The sequence below is a fragment of the Chionomys nivalis genome, chromosome 2, assembly GCF_950005125.1.
Source record: "Chionomys nivalis chromosome 2, mChiNiv1.1, whole genome shotgun sequence".
NCBI lineage: Eukaryota > Metazoa > Chordata > Mammalia > Rodentia > Cricetidae > Chionomys > Chionomys nivalis.
The window spans coordinates 15,183,849-15,198,922 of NC_080087.1; the positions used below are offsets into that span (position 1 = coordinate 15,183,849).

The 15,074-nt window shown below is 44.3% G+C and overlaps 1 non-coding gene across 1 annotated transcript; it reads right to left on the reverse strand.

Moving 5' to 3' along the window:
- Positions 1 to 1,006: 1,006 nt before the first annotated feature.
- On the reverse strand, positions 1,007 to 1,113 carry LOC130870651 (U6 spliceosomal RNA). The gene has a single exon (XR_009056786.1). It is a non-coding gene; the product is annotated as a U6 spliceosomal RNA (small nuclear RNA).
- Between the last annotated feature and the right edge of the window lie 13,961 nt (positions 1,114 to 15,074).

Sequence of the window (15,074 nt, forward strand, 5' to 3'; positions counted from 1 at the left end):
TGGGTCCCAGGGATCAAATTCAAGCCATCAGGTTTAGTGGCAGGAGCTTTACTTGCTGAACCATCTCACAGGGCCACAACCGTTGCTTTCCTTCTCACTAATATGTTTCCATCCTTCGAATTTTAGTTTTGTGTCACTTCACTTTTCGTATTTAATACGTGATGTCTAGCCTGACTCTGGATCGTAATGTGACATTTTCTTAGCACATGACTTTCACCCAAATATATTTACAAAGAGACATTATAGCTGTGTATGGTGGCACATACCTACCATCCCAGACCTCAGGAGGCAGAAGCAGAAGCAGGAGCATCTTACGTTCAAGAACAGCCTGATCTAACATAACAAGCCTGTCTAAAAAAGCCAAGGACTGAAGGGATGGGGAGACAGGGGTGCGGACAGGCACCTGCTGTGCACGCAGAAGGCTGGCTTTGACTGGTGTCGCCAGCACCACACAATAGATATAGCATCTCTCACTGTTGTCTTTTCTTCCATTCCCTACAGTTTTATATATGGGTTATGTTTGTTGTGTTAGACCATGAATGTATGAGCTCACACTCTGATACTGGCGGATCTGGCATTTACTTACCTGTTCCACAGATAATCTGATTTGTTGTATCAACTTGTATACCTGTCAATAATCTTTGACCTACTAGCTTCTTCATCCATAAAAATAGAATCATAGTTCTTGTTTATTAAAGTAATTGTGTGGACTAAAACCGGACAATGCATGTGATGATCTTTGTATAGTCCATAATCAGTCATTAAGGATCACTATTCTGCATTAGCTATTGGAATATGCTACCAATATTTAATATTAGTATTTTTTTCCTTTCTTTCTTTTTTTCTTTCAAGACAGGGTTTCTCTGTAGAGCTCTGATTGTCCTGGAACTCACTCTCTCTGCGAGGCTGGCCTTGAACTCAGAGATCCACCTGCCTCTGCCTCCCAAGCACTGGGATTCAAGGCGTGAGTCACCATGTCTGGCTGAGCATAGTATTTTCTTTTTCTTTTAACATGGAACGCTTCACAAATTTGTGTGTCATCCTTGCTCAGGGACCACGCTAATCTTCTCTGTATCCTTCCAATTCTAGTAGATGTGCTGCCGAAGCGAGCATGAGCATTAGTATTTTCAAGATCAGTCTTGAACCTATGCATCTAAAGTGGTAAAAGTAGGGCTAGACAGATTGCTCAGAACTTTGGAGTACTTGATGCTCTTGCAGAGGACTGGAGTTCGGTTCTTAGACCCGTGTTTTGTGGCTCATGACCACTTGGAACTCCAGACTAAAGGGTTCTGATGCCCCTTCTGGCCTCCAAGAAATCTGGACATATGTATGAATACCCAAACAGACATATAATATAAACACAAATAAAACAAAAATTATTCATTAATGTGGTTAGCGTCAACTCTCTCTCTCTCTCTCTCTCTCTCTCTCTCTCTCTCTCTCTCTCTCTCTCTCTGTGTGTGTGTGTGTGTATGTGATACTGGGGATAGAATTCAGGGCCTCAGGCATATGCTGGCAATGGATGTAACTACCCTGAATTCTACCCCCAACCAATTCTCTCCCACTTTTGACAGTTTATATGTTTAATTGTCTCCATTTCCCACCTCCTCATCTCTTTTTTCTGTAGTCTGAAATTAACTTAGATATTGTTAAATTGTTTTTAATAGTACCTAATTTAATTTTGAGAATAAACTTTGATATTTGATTTGTTGTATAATAAATCCGAAGTTGGCTATGGTTTCATATTGGCAAGCCTTTGAGATGATCTTGTTGGGGCACAAGGCAAAAGTGTGAAGTCTGCTGACCCCTGCAGAAGGGTACTGTCTGCAGGTTGAGACCCAAGCAGGCGGTGACTTCACACCTTGCTGAACCATGCAGAACGATGCTGTCTGCAGACTGAGATCCAAGGCTGTATGTAGTGAGACCTTGTGTAGCTCATGCTCACTCAAAGTGAAGTGAGTGTCTGTCTGACCCCAAATGAGGAGGAACTTCTACTTCACTCCCTTTGGATGCTCTGTGCTCTCACTATAGAGAGCATCCTAGTTACAATGCTAATTCTAATCCATGTCTCTGAGAAAGGATTCAATGTTGCTGCCTCACTTGTAGATAATACCACTTAGAACTCTCTCTCTCTTTCTCTCTGGATTTTTTGATATAGGGCTTCTCTGTGTAATAGTGCTGGTTGTTCTAGAACTTGCTTTGTAGACCAGGCTGGCCTCAAACTCACAAAGATCCACCTACCTCTGCCTCCTAAATGCTGGGATTAGGGGCATGAGCTACCACTGCCTGGCTGGCTAAAATGCTTTTTTTTTTGGGGGGGGGGGTTGACCTTATAACTCTTTTTTATTTTTATTTTATTTTAGTTTTAGTTTTTTGAAACATGCTTTCTCTGTGTAGCCTTGATTGTTCTGGAACTCACTATGTAGACCAGGCTGGTCTCGAATTCACAGATATCCACCTGACTCTGCCTCCTGAGTTCTGGGATTAAAGGACTTAAAACTCTTGATGTAACTGAAAATTTGCTTAATTCTCAATGTAGAGTCCAGGAAATGTTTTTATAGCTGTCTGCATTCACAGACCATGGACATGTGAGCCAACAAGATGTTTCAGCAGGTAAAGGTGTCTGACTAAACCTGGATTCTGAGTTCAGTTCCCAGGATCCATCATGGTAGGAGGAGAAAACTAATTCCTGCAAGTTGTCCTCCAATCTCTATATGCATGCAGTGGTACGCACCACCCCCATAAACATACAATCAATAGATATATGTAAAAAGTTAATTTTAAAAGAAACACCATTAAGCCGGGCGATGGTGGCGCACGCCTTTAATCCCAGCACTCGGGAGGCAGAGGCAGGCGGATCTCTGTGAGTTCGAGACCAGCCTGGTCTACAAGAGCTAGTTCCAGGACAGACTTCAAAACCACAGAGAAACCCTGTCTCGAAAAACCAAAAAAAAAAAAAAAAAAAAAAAAGAAACACCATTGACATGTCAAATGTCACCTTCCCTTTATTTAATTTTAAAAAATAAAAAAGCCCTCTACACTATATCTACACTATAGAATAAATGTTAGACAGTTTAATCCAGGAACGGGGATGATGACTTAATTGCTGAAGCACCTGCCTTGTAAGCACAGGGACGTGACCTCAAGCTTGAGAACCCGACTGAGGAAGACACTGGATGCCATCTTCTGGTCTCCACATGCACGGGCACACATATGCAAGCACCTTTACCCAATATTAACATCCACACAAACACAGGACAATTAACAACAATTCTAGGATTTTTGCTGATTACATCAGCGTGTGCATAAGCATTTGAAAAACAACCGTTACGATCTTCTGGCTGTTTTGGAGCCCTGTAAATGTATGGTTTGTTGGGCGATGTAGTGTCGACCCATTTCTCTTTCACCATTCAGTGAGCTAGAGTGTAATTGTTGGAAGAGGTAAGGGCCAGATGTCTGTATGATGCTGTAAGTGGAGGTAGCAAAGATGGTGGAGACCATAGCACACTTCCAGAGCATTCTCCTTTAAGAGGAGTGGCTCTGGTCAATTCTGCCAAGACTGAATGGAGGCCAGACAGTGCCAGATCTGATTGTGTAAGAGAATCCTATGCAAACTTTACACAAAAATTTCTGCATTGATTCAGGTGACTATTAGAAACTTAGTCAGTAATGTAACTATTAAGTTATCTCCATGGTGCTTGCTGGGCCAATAGAACTCAAGCTGGAACTAAATCCAAGTCGGTGGGTCCTGCTTCAGAACCTCATCCAGAGTCTAATGGCTCCTAAGGTTCTGTACTGGTGCCAGCTCAGATTAAACTCACTATCATTTGACAGGATGGGTTCTTAGAGATGTAAGGACAATGGGGACATCTCCACAGTCTTCCCACTTAGAATGTGTGGTATGGTAACTTAGGACATAAATGGTGCTGTGATAATTGGCAGCAGCTTCTCTACTAAGCAGTCAAAACTACACGACATGTGCCAAGCACTATCCTGTCCAGCGGGACACGAACAGAGGGTCCCTGATAAATCTGGAGGAGGAAGAGGAACGGAGGGGACAGAGACACGAGAAATGACAGCAAGACAGGCTTTCTGAACAAGCTGCCACTTTATTAGTCCTCAAGAGCTGTTATATAGCAAACAGGCAAGGTAAGGGGGAGTTAGGATGCTGGAATTCAGGTCTAAGGAAATACTGAGGTCTGTGATTGTTAACTAACAAAATAAGTGCTACTTGCTTCTAAAGCCTGGGGCCTGTATGTCTCACTAGATTCATTTTCTAGGTCTGGAACTTGCCCTGCAAAGGTGAATATCTCACTTAACTTGTGAACGTAAGATGGCGTACACAAAATACAAGTCTTTGCTTCCAAACTGTCCCCTAGTAAAGTCTGTGATAAGATATAATAAAAGAACTGCATTTCAGTGAATTGCGTGCCAAGCGCTGCCCTAAGGGACTGCACTCCAATGAAGTACACGGCACGAGCCAAGCCCTGCTCCATGGACTGCCTTCCAAGAGGGACATAATTAACCTAACTTCACAACTTAAATCTCTCTTCAGTGTCTGTCTTGGAGTTATTATTGCTCTGATGAAATGCCCTGTCAAAACCAATTTAGGGAAGAAAGGGCTTATTTGGCTTACATATCTTAAATCACGGTACCTTAAGGGAAACCAAGGCAGGAACCTGTAGGAGGAGGGGCCGCTTGTTGGTCCCCAGCTGCTCAGAGCCCCGAAATAATCACACAGAAACTATTAATTTAAATCACTGCTTGGCCCATTAGCTCTAGCTTCTTATTGACTAACTATTACACACTAATTTAACCCATCTCCATTGATCTGTGCATCACCACGAGGTCATGGCATACCGGCAAAGTTTCAGCACGTCTCTCTCCAGCGGTGGCTTCGTGACTTCTCTCTAACTCCTCCTCCTTTCTTCCAGTTTCCCCCACCTAGCTCAATTCCTTTATTAACCAATGATATTCACAGCATACAGAGGGGAAATCCCACATCAGGAACTCAACCTGGATTGGGGCCTCGAGGCAGGAGCTGATGCAGAGGGCATGAAGAGGAGCTGCTTACTGGTTTACTCCTCATGGCTTGCTCAGCCTGATTTCTTATAAAACTCATGCCCATCAGCCCAGGGATAGCCCCACCCACTATAAACTGGGCCCTCCCCCATAGATCACTAATTAAGAAAACACCCTAAAGGACTCCCTGAAGCTCTGTCCTATGGAGGTATTTTCTCAACTGAGGCTCCTTCTTCCCTGATGGCTTCAGCTTGTGTCACGTCAACACAAAATTAGCCAGCATACATTTCAATTGGTTCCTCTTATTTCTAACATTAACATTAAGACAAATTCCCTACCTACCCTATTTCTAGATCTAGTTAACCACCTCTACAATCTTTTGGGGGTGGAGGGATAGAGATAGGGTTCCTCTGCATAGCCATGGTTGTCCTGGAACTCACTCAGTAGACAACAGACAAGGCTAGCTTCAAACTCAGAGATTCATCTGCCTCTGCCTCCCGAGTGCTGGGACTGAAGCCTGCTAATCACCTCTAAAGCTTGATGCTTTTATTGAAACAGGGTCTCATTACAGAGCCCAAGCTGATCTCAAATGTGGGATCCTCCTGCCTCATCCTCCTGATGGTTGGGATTAATATGGTTTTGCCTCTCTTCCTCCCTCCCTCTCTAGCCTTTCTCCTCTTCTCTGTCTCTTTTCTTGCTCACGTATTTTTAACAGTACAAAATTGCTTTTCATTTCACTTACAGAGTCGTTTTCTAACAATTACATAGACCATTTTAATTGCAAATGCGAACCTCCAAATAGCTAGGCAAATTAGCATAAACCCAGAACCGAAAGCTGTCAGGGTAGTCTTAAATTAAGCTGGCTACAAGGGAAGCTTGTGGTTAACGAGAACGGTTAACCACAAACATCTCACATAAGTACTGTGGACCATTCTTCTGGCTCCTGGCCGCATACAGCTGTGCGCACTGCCTCCTTAGCAAAGAGCGCTTCTGAAACCCAGCACGCTCAAGACACACCTGCCAAAAGAATGGATGAATGAGAAGGCTCACTCTGCTCACTTTCCCCAAGCGTTCACTCTGATTCACTTTTAGCGTGCGTGCATGCGTGTGTGTGTGTGTGTGTGTAGGTCAGAGAGCAACTTGGAGATCTAGGCTTCTTTGACTGTGGGCTCTGAGGTGGAACTTGGGTCATCATGTTGTACAGTAAATGCCCTTACCTAAAGGAACCACCTCACCAGCCTGCCGTGCACTCATCTGGATGCCTCCTCTGGTTAATGCTGTTAGGAGACTGACGTCATCATACTCCCCTCTGCTAAAATATCTGCACTGAGTAAATGGCCTAGAGTGGGCGTGGCTATGACACTTGTGTGGAGTTCAGAGGACAATTTTCTGATGATGGCCCCGCCTTCTCATCTTTGAGTTAGGGTCTCTTTCCTATTGCATCCTTTGTCTAGTTGGTCCTCCAGCGTCTGGGGAATCCTCTTAGGGGTAGTTTAAATGTAACTGGCCCCCAAAAGCTCATAGAGAGTGGCACTATTAGGAGGTGTGGCTTTGGAGTGGGTGTGACCTTGTGTGTCACCATGGAGGCAGGCTTTGAGGTCTCGTATATGCTCAAACCACTCATGGTGTTCCCTGCATGATCAAAGTTGTAGAACTCCCAACTCTCTCTTCAGCATCATGTCTGCCTGCACGCCACCATGTCCCACCATGATGATCATGGATTGCACCTCCGAACTGTAACCACCTAATAATGTTTTCCTTTATAAAAGTTGCTGTGGTCATGGCGTCTCTACACAGCAATAGAAACCCTTACTAACGTTCTGTCTCTACCCCGGCACCCCCATAGAGCTTTACTTGGGAGATCAAGCTCAAGTTTCCATGGCAAGTGCTTTTCCTCACTACCCCTTAAATGAAATCATTATAAAATCTTGTTTCCGTCATATTTTCAGTTTGTTTCCTGAAGGTTTCGTAGACACAGGCAATGGACCCTGAGCATACTCATTTGCTTCACGTTTTAACTCTTGCTACTGATGCAATAAGTCCGCCCCCCCCCCGCCCAGTCAAGTGCATCACCTCCTAAACACACACACCCACAACCTTTCTGTGCCACTGAACACCAAATAAATCCTCGGTGCATGAGTCGGTGCAGTGGATAGCTCATTTCCTCAGTGAAACATTCCTTGGACCTGTTCAGCTCACTTAGCATTTATATTTATCTAGTAATAATAGCTCAACACCTGGCTCCGAAGCTCCCTGGCTCATCTCCACATCACACCAATAAACTCTCTAGAGGAATGAAACCTCCCCCAGGGACAGGGAAGAACAGGAAACCCAGTGTAAAGACAAACAGACACACACACACACACTCTTTTTCTTTAAAGGCAGTGAAAGATAGCCTTTTATTGTTGCTGGCTCTTCTCCCTTGTCCTCCTCATAATATGCTCCTGCTGTAGGAGACTCTGTCAGCCTTCACTGTCTGCTTCTCTGTCCCAAACATGGTAATAGCAGATGCTTTGAAATCCCTGGTACATGGAGAGATCCTCTGGTAAAAATTTTTGTCTAGGCAGCTTTATGAAAACGCGATTGGAATATTGTTCCCTAATGGAAGTATTTATGCAGAATAAGTACTTCGTAGGCTTTAACGATCCTCATTTGGCTGGTGTGCAAGCTCTACTTTGCTCATCATAGCAAAATACCTGACCAAAGCAGGGTGGGGTGGGGTATTGTTTATCGTGCTCACATCTGGTTGCCTGGCCCCAGGTGTTTGAGCAGCACATGAAGCTCGAGGCTGAAGAAGGCCGCTCTCCTCCCTGCACACAGGATGTAGCACAGAGCAGTTTGTGTCAAGGTGGGCAGGAAGCATAGCAGTGGGTAACAATAACAGGTGTGAGCCTTACTAATTCCCTAGGTTCTTCTCTGTCCAATCAAGGTGACAGTTGAAATTGCCCTTCACGGTTAAGACAGAAAGTGTTTCACATCTTCCACGTTACAGGTAAAATAAGGCCCCTGAGATGATTTGGGAGCAAGCTCCACTAGGGTCTATCTGTAAGGACTGATGCTGGGGCAGATTCAAGGACAAATTCCTTCATGGATATCAAGTAAGGTAGGAACACGGAAGAAGATGTGAGTCTTGTGAAAACCAAGAACCCTAAATTTCATCCATGCAGATTGTTTTATGTTTAATGGGTGGGACCCGAATCAGTACCAACAGGTCTTCAATCTGGGCTGTAGGGCTATTTCAGTCTGTCTCGGAAGTACTGTTAAATGTTTTTGGGTTTTTTGTTTTTTGTTTGTTTTTTTCGAGACAGGGTTTCTCTGTGGCTTTGGAGCCTGTCCTGGAACTAGCTCTTGTAGACCAGGCTGGCCTCGAACTCACAGAGATCCACCTGCCTCTGCCTCCCAAGTGCTGGGATTAAAGATGTGTGCCACCACCACCCAGCTCATCAGTTGATGGGACATCTAATCTGTGTCTATGTCTTGCCTATGTGAATAGAGTCCTGATGAATATAGATGCCAGTGTGGCAATTTCTCAGAAAATTAGGAAACAACCTTCCTCAAGACCCAGTAATACCACTTTTGGGTATATATCCAAAGGATGCTCAATCGTGCTACAAGGACATGTGCTCAACTATGTTCATAGCAGCATTGTTTGTCATAGCCAGACCTGGAAACAACCTAAATGCCCCGTGACTGAGGAATGGATAAGGAAAATGTGGTACATTCACACAATGTAGTACTACACAGCAGAAAAAATAACGGCAGCTTGAATTTTGCAGGAAAATGGATGGAGCTAGAAAACATTATTTTGAGTGAGGTAACCCAGACCCAGAAAGACAATTATCACATGTACTCACTCATAAGTGGTTTTTAAACATAAAGCAAAGAAAGCCAGTCCACAAATCACAATCCCAGAGAACTTAAACAACAACGAGGGCCCTAAGAGAGACTCACATAGATCTAATCTACATGGGAAGTAGAAAGTAGAAAAAGACAAGATCTCCTGAGTGAATTGGGAGCATGGGGACCTTGGGGGAGGACTGAAGAGGGGAGGGGAGAGACAGGGAGGGGAAGTAGAGAAAAATGTAGAGCTCAATAAATATCAATAAAAAAAAATTGGGGGCTGGAGAGATGGCTCAGAGGTTAAGAGCACTGACTGCTCTCTTCCAGAGGTCCTGAGTTCAATTCCCAGAAACTACATGGTGGCTCACAGCCATCTGTAATGATATCTGGTGCCCTCTTCTGGCCAGCAACCGTACAGACAGACAGAACACTGTATATATAATAAATAAATAAATCTTAAAAAAATTGTACACATACACACACATCAGGTTATATATATGTGTGTGTGTGTATATACGTATATCGGGTTATTTGTGAGTTCCTAAATGCACCAGGCTTGCTGCATTCTTTCTGCTTTGTAAATACTCTGTAGAATGCCCTGCCTAGCTTGAGCGGTGTGCAAGCTCACAGTTCTCCTGAATACAGGCTGCAACACCATTGCCTCTACAGTCCTTTTCTTGTCTAGACAAAGGCAAGAGCTCTGTTCTCCATCGTGCCGGTTGTGTCCCAAGGCAGCTGTGCCTGCTTAATGTCTTGTTTCTCCATTGTAATAGGTCAAAAATAGGTGAATTGTCTTGTCTTCTGATCTCTTTTGAGTACCTTGAACTACTTGGCTGTTGATGAGAAGCACTCAGTGAAAGTGTGTGGACCAGTAGAAACTCGATAGTCAGCAGGGAGCAGTACATCCTCAGAGGAACCGAAACTTCCCCAAGACCTTCTTCATTAAAAAACACAAAAGCGCAAGGCAGGGCACTCGCCTTTAATCCCAGCACTCCAGAAGCAGAGGCAGGGGGATCTCTGAGTCAGAGACCAGCCTGGTTTACAGACCGAGTTCCAGGATGGCCAGGTCTGTTACACAGAGAAACCCTGTCTCATAAAACCAAAACCAAACCAAAACAACAAACCACCACTACAAAAGCAACTTCCCAAATCATACAAAAACTGCTTTGTTTCGGATATCATTGTGTTATTGAGTTGAAAGCAAAGGAAAATAAGAGAGAAAAATTGTTTGATAATTTGTTTCTCTAACTGCAGATTCCTAATGGCGCCGTGGGCCCACTCCCTTTGTCTCAAATCCAATCAGAAATTAGTTAGTCCCAGTTTAACAGTTATTCCACTATGGTGCTACAGGACACATCTCACCCCAAGGCTGGTGTTGATGCATGTAGGGTTCGGGGCTGGGTAACCTCATCGGATGTCTTTTCTTCTCCAGCAGCCAGGGCAGCACCTTCCTGTTCTGTGAAAGCAGGGAGGATGTTCTTAACCGGTGGGAGATTAATTTATGCCCTGCAGCCAAAGTGTGTGATGTCTCCATCAATAGGGTCTTTGTGACAGCAATTGGCGTGTAATTTAGAACTGAATGAAGAACCTGTATGTCCCTAGAACAGATTAGGAGTCTTTCTCCGCGTTGCAGGTTACTAAAGCAAGGCAGGGCAGCAACGATGAATGGGCAAGGCTTGAGCCTGAAGCAGCTGATTGACTGCTATGTAAATGTGCTGGGCACCGCCGCTGGGATTTGGATATAAAATGTACGACGTAGGCTTATATGCCGAATGCTTCTTTCCCAGCAGGTGGTAATGTTTTGGGAGGTGGTAGAAACTAGGAGATAGGACAGAGCTGGAGGAAGTGAATCACTGAGACTTCCTTGCCTTTGTGGGTTAAGTTCCGGGTCCTTACTTCTCTACTTCCAGGCTACAAGGAAGTGAGCAGCGTTGTCTGCAACATGTTCCGGTGGCCATGACATTCAGTCTCACTACAGGCTCAGACTGAGTGGCACCAATGAGTAGACTGAAATCTCTGAAACCACGACAAAAATTAAGAATTCTCTTTAAGATGCGGAGATCACGGGAAGCCCCTTGGCGTGAAATTTCTTCCCCTGACCCTCAGAGGTTTGAGGAATCTAGTCATTTAGATTTTGATGTGGGGGCAGGCACCCGCGAGTGAGAGCTGCAGAGGTCACTTGCCACCGTGATCTTCGTAAAGGAAGTTTTGTCTGGCACTAACTGGTGAGAGTGGAAGGAGCCTGTCTGCGACCAGCTGCGATTGTCGGTGAGGAAAGAGAGGAAGCTCCGCACGGTGTGAGGGGCTGGGGCCAGCCCTGAGCACCCTACAATAAAAATGAAATCATTAATAAGACACAGAACTGAGGGATGCCGTAGAGGACTCACTGAGGCTTGAGGGCGGTGGCCCTCACAGAGCTGAAGTTTTTATTTCATTTCTGATGGTTGACTGATTGGGACAATTTTATGGCATTGTTCAAGGAACAGTCTCTTGCTAAGTTCATTTACAGACATTCGATTTACTCCCTTTGAGGAGCCGGTTCCTCAGAAACCACGTGAGAAGTTGGCTGTTTTGGTGCTCGCTTGTAGCCTCAGAGTTGGGGAGGCAGAGACAGGAGATTTCTGGGGCTCCTGGGCCAGCCCACCCACCTGAACTGGTTGGTGATACCCAGGCCAATGAGACCCTGTCTCAAAATTCAAAGTGGAACGCCCCTGGGGAAGGACAGCTGAAGTTTGTCCCCTGGCCTCCACACATGTACACATGTGCCCATTCACATACATACCCCACCCCCCCAAATACAGGTAGATGTCTTGCTCCTGCCATCCAAACGCTGGATGCTGTCCCCAGTACTTGGCTCTTTGAGGAAGAGTCTCTCCACACTCTCCATACAACGAGGCTGGGTTCACATGGGGCAAATTAGTTTTCATAACGGGATCCGGAGTTAACTGTTTCAGTAGTGACCGTAGAAAGATGCTAACATTTTCTTCACTGTCGTCCTTAGTGTGTGGGGTTTTGCTCCTGGAATGCCTTACGGATGGAACGAGCAGCAAACTGAGACTCATGACAGGCATCAGGCCTGGGTTTAGATGAGGGACCTTGGTGCGTGTCTTCTGTAGGTTGCAGCTACAAATGGGGTAACCTAAGTGAAGTCCCCGAGACATGAAGTCGGTAGGCGTGCTGCAGGTCTCGGTACTCAGGAGTGAGATGCTGAGCTAAGCTGCTGGAGCCTCAGAAATTCTTGGTAAGTAGTGGGGTGAGTGCTTGGGACCTGAGGGAGCCTCGCATGATGTAGAAAGCCGGGGACACACTGTGGAGTCCTCCCCCCACCTTCCACCACACCCAGGTCTTCACTTACCCTGCCCTGCATGGACCACCTACCTGAACTGCCCATGAAAGTAGGAAGAGAGACAGCAGAGAACACTGGGACCCTGTGGTCTCCTCTCCTTCTTGATCTCAAGTGTGTCTATGGGTTTTGGTAAAATCTCATACAGGAAGGAGCCTGAAAACTCAGTCTGAGCTGTCAATCCTGTCAGCTAAATCTCTTTCATATCCTCTTTTGCTTGTTATTTCCCCCAAAAAACTCTTTCCTTTTTTTTTTTTGATTTTTTTTCAGAAGACCAGTGTGTGTGTGTGTGTGTGTGTGTGTGTGTGTGTGTGTGTGTGTTTGAATAAACTCTAAACTCTACTGGTAACTAAATAACGTCATATTGAAATATACATTAAAATAACACACTTAACACAGCCTGTCCTAAGGAATGTAAATTATCTGTAGTCACAGAACGGTTGAGCTAAAGCTGCAACCTATGGATCTTTGGGAGTTTAGTGCCATCTGCTGGTCACATTGATGTCTGCAGCCAAGACCTGGCCAATTTGGCGGTCTTCCTCTAAGAGAAAACAAAAGGCAACGGTAAGCTCCACCATTAGGAGCAGGACCTCTAGGGCCCAGACCTTGACATTTCCCCTTTTCTTGGAACCTGCAAAGGTTCAGGATGCCCTTCGGGCAATTTACAATTAGAGGGCAAAAATCAAAGTACTTTGATCGTATCAAAGTCATTAGCTATGTCCAACTCCTTTTATCCTAAGAAAATATTCTCACCGTATAACAGAACTAGACTGGTTGTAGCAGCCTACTTTATGGATGTATCATTTTGAATTCCTGTGTTGTTTTATAATTTATTATTAAGAACTCAGGGTGGAAGAGATGGCTCGGCAGTTAAGAGTATATATCGCTCTTGCAGAGGACCTGAGTTTGGGTCCCTCGTTGGTCAGCTTATAATTGCCTGTAACTTTAGCTATGGGGATCTGACATCCTCTTCTGGCCTCCAAGGACACTGCACTTGTCATGATGCTCACACGTATATACAAAAATGAAATACATCTTGAGAGGGAAAAGAGGTCTAGAATAATAGGTGGGTTAAAGCATAGGCTTTGTGCCTGCTAATGTTTCATGTGCAGCAGGTTACTTGACTTCTGTGTGCCCAGTTTCCTTTACTTAAAATGGGGACAACTGAACCTGAGCCACAGATGAAAACAGTGCTCTGAAGGGCAGCACCTGACCACTGTCACCTTTTTAAAGAATTGAACCTGAAAGTGAACAAAAATATGTAACTTATGTCATTCTGAGATTGCATTGGTCTCTGGACTTTGTTTTTGAGATGGGTGAGACAAAGCTGAAGAAGTGAGACTTGTTCTGAGGATTCAGAAGGAAGAGAATTCAGAGAAGTAAGACCAATGCCGGGCACTGGTTTTCTCTCTGAACATTTGGTGTGCTTTTGTTTGTTTGTTTGCTAGGATTGCACTGTGTACCTCTAGTTGGCCTGGAACTCCCTTCGTAGACCAGGCTAGCCTCCAACTCACAAACATCTGCCTGCCTCTGCCTTGAGGCAGAGGTTAGAAGTGTGTGGCCCCATGCCCAGCCGTTTGGGGGTCCTTAGGAAGAACAGTTTAAAAGGCGGAGAAAGGGAGCGAGAACAGGCTGACAAGCAACGGGTATGAATTGTGTGCATAATGAAACTTTCTGACAGAAACCACAGAACGAATCCAGGGCCTCAGGGGGCTCTGACACTGTCACTGGGCAGTTACTTCACAGGTAGTTACTCCTCTCATGTTCACTACCTCAAGTTCATTCTGCTGGTTTTTAAAACTTAAGAGTGGAGTCATGCCCTATGCATCCTTTTGTTGGGGCTTTCCCCTCTCATCTTTATGTCGAACACTCATCCATGTTGCATATGCAAATGCTGATTGTGCAGAATATGTCATGAACTCTGTCTATTAATCATCTACAATGTCTACTTACTCTTGGCGCACGTTTGGTTCATTAGTGCATCTTTTGCCTATTTTAAATAAAGCTTGTGTAAGCATTCCTGCAGACAGTTTTTGATGGCTTGAGAACTCCTTTGGCTCACTCTGTGCCTGGAAGTAGAACTGTTCTCTAATTGGAGCTTTGTAGGTTTAGCCTTAGACAATTTTATAAAGCCTTCCTCAGAATGGTGTACCGATTTATCGCTTTACACCAGCGCTGTCTGAAAAAAAAAATTCCACTGTGAAGTCTCAGAGCAATGAATTGGCTAGGAAGCCACACTCTCAAGCTTGGATTTGTGGCTTCTGAGATGTGTATCTCTTTCAACTTCTCTTTTCTTCTTACCTCCCTTGCCTCCTCCTCCTCCAATATTGCCTCCATCCATGGGATGAATTTTGCTTTTGTATTTGTATATCTATGTTTGAGAATCACTTCATTATTAATTTCCACCAGTCAGTAACAGAGATAGAAACTATACAATGTATCTCTAAGCTGTTAAGAATACTTTTTTAAACCTTGCATTAAAACTATAAGTCAGTTTGAAGATTTTTGATTGGGCTTGTAGTGAACAGGTTGGCAATTTTGAGAACGGGTGTCTTACTGTTTGACCCATGAACACTGTCATCTCTGTCCATATTGAAAACAATCTTATTATTATATTTGCAATTTTCATCATAAAGTGCTGCACATTGACCATGGGACTTGTTCCTAGGTATCTAAACATTTGATGCGATTTAAATTGCGTCGAAAAGATTTAATTTTTCGGCTGTTGCTGTAGATATATATGTACAATTGATTTTGACGTACTTAGCTTGTGTCTACTTTCTTCATTTTAATAAACTTTTCTTGTGGACTATTTTGAGCTTTTTCCTCATGTGCACTCTCATAATGTACAAATAACAACAGATTCTTT